The sequence below is a fragment of the Aegilops tauschii genome, chromosome 3 (assembly GCF_002575655.3).
Source record: "Aegilops tauschii subsp. strangulata cultivar AL8/78 chromosome 3, Aet v6.0, whole genome shotgun sequence".
NCBI lineage: Eukaryota > Viridiplantae > Streptophyta > Magnoliopsida > Poales > Poaceae > Aegilops > Aegilops tauschii.
In genome coordinates, this window is record NC_053037.3 from 581680836 (window position 1) to 581683314 (window position 2479).

The 2479-nt window shown below is 43.8% G+C and overlaps 1 non-coding gene across 1 annotated transcript; it reads right to left on the reverse strand.

The window, feature by feature from the left end:
- Window positions 1-420: 420 nt before the first annotated feature.
- Window positions 421-500, reverse strand: TRNAL-CAG (transfer RNA leucine (anticodon CAG)). Its single transcript has one exon. It is a non-coding gene; the product is annotated as a tRNA-Leu (tRNA).
- Window positions 501-2479: the final 1979 nt, after the last annotated feature.

Genomic DNA, 2479 nt, shown 5'->3' on the forward strand with positions numbered 1-2479 from the left:
ATGCACCTTCCGCGCTAAAATAAGGTGTACTAAAGTTGAGACACTTACTTTTGAAAAGGGGGAGTATTTATTTAGAATATTTGGAAGTATAAAAAAAAGAAAGGAAAAAACAAAAACATGAGAAAACAACAAAACAAAAACGAAGTTGGGGGTTCCGCGCGCCTGGACCAGCCAATTCACTCTCGCCTTCAGCAAGGCTTCCCGATTGACAGAAAAAAAAGGAAAGGAAAAGATAGAAAGCCTTTCCTATTGTGCCGAAAGCAAATAATGGAGGCCTTGGGAAGCTGGGCCTGCAACTGAATGACTCCGGCCCAACATAAGAAACAATTTCGGATTACTTACAGCTGGACGTTTCGAACAAAGAATAATCCATCGAGGAAATGAGGATAAAAAATTATTAGAGAAAAAGAAAATTTAATTTGTTGAGAGTGGGATTTGAACCCACGCCCTTACAAAACACACCCTGAATGTGCCGCCTTAGACCATTCGGCCATCCCAACAATTTTTAGGAATAAGATATTCTATTTAATAAATAATTTAGCGTAAGACGCTTCATCTCTCTTGTGAACCAGAGGAAATAGTAAGTTGTACCTGGAAGAAAAACTCTCCACAATGCATGAGTAGTATATAAACTGGGAGGGGCTGCAAGCACATGCGTTTTATCAGCTACTCCTAGGATCTTTGTCAACAGACACAAGCGTCTGCATCACACAATTGGCGAACGCCCCACTACTAGAAATGAAAAAACTGAACCAAGGCACGTAGTGATGAACCACACGTAGTGACGAACCAACCGACACGGTTAGTACATGTCTTCACATATTCAGCTGGAGGCCTGCGTCCATCCAACATCAGGTGCTTTCCACCCCTAAGAACTCCCATCAGGTTTCAGCTTCATTTCTCAACTGTTGATGTTAAAGCATGCATATACTCATATTATACCTCCTTGACCAGTCGTCTGTTCGACAAAGGAGCCAGCCCTCAATGCTGAGCTTGATCCACCCCTCACCATTTTCCATCTGGGAAACTGTCTAATGTATCCTCTGCCGCCTTGCTTCACCATACATCTTCTGCTTACCTTCCTTTTCCTTATTACGGTCACACACACATGGTAATCAGGATGTGCAGAGACGAAATAATTCTGGACAAAGGCACCACTGGTACCATTACCTTTGCTGCAAGTAAATAACGCCATTCCTCACTGTACCCACAACATCAGCAAGGCTTTGCTCATGATCACTTCCCTACAGGACGCCAACAGAACTAACAACCAGTCACGGCCTGAATTTCTGAGCATCAGCATGCTTGCTCATAGAAAGTACAAGGAATCGGTAGCCTCGTGCTCTATGCCAAAGGGAGGTTAAATAACAAGACCAACAACGGCACGGATCATCAGTTCCTTACAAACCTACTAGGAATCTGGCAACCAGTTAGGCACTTGGCCTGCGCACACATCTCCACGAACAAAATGTCGACAACCACAACAATTGATGAGCTCACCGACACACACAGACTCAACTCATCTTCTTTCTTTCTTGCAAACTACATGCACTGTGGTGCAAGAGGAAACACATGAGTATACTGTTTTTTTCCTTGACATACCTGACAATGAACTATTTTCCTTGACATAACGGACAGTGAACTATTCTTACAAACTAGCAAGGGAAAGTTGTAGCTGAGCACTGCACCCTGTTATCCAGCCCATTCAATACACTACTAGAAAAAGGGCTATAGATGGGATTGACACTAATGGCGCACCAGACAAGCGGTGCGCCATTAGTATATACTAATGGCGCACCACCTTCTGATACGCCATTAGAGTTGAAACTACTAATGGCGCACCAGGCGCAGGGTGCGCCATTAGTATCAATTTTTTTTTTAACTAGTGCGCCTGTCCAAACATACTAATGGTGCATCCAGACACAGTGCGCCATTACTAGTTGTAACTAGTAATGGCGCACCTGGCCCAGGGTGCGCCATTAGTATCAATTTTTTTTTAACTAGTGCGCCTGTCCAAACATACTAATGGCGCATCCAGACACAGTGCGCCATTACTAGTTGTAACTAGTATTGGCGCACCTGTCCCAGGGTGCGCCATTAGTATCAATTTTTTTTAACTAGTGCACCTGTCCAAACATACTAATGGCGCATCCAGACACAGTGCGCCATTACTAGTTGTAACTAGTAATGGCGCACCTGGCCCAGGGTGCGCCATTAGTATCAATTTTTTTTTAACTAGTGCGCCTGTCCAAACATACAATGGCGCATTTAGAGTTGGTGCGCCATTAGTAAGTGGGCAGCAACAAGATATTTTGGACAACCTCTCCTACCCACACTCACTTTCTCCCCACTTCATTCTCTCCACCTCCTCCTTGTCTCGGGTGCCTCCTCTTTTTCACCTCATTTCCACCATAGATTCATTCAATTTAAGTGGTTAAATTACCTTTTTTGATAGGTAAGTAAGGGGGGAAGCTATATT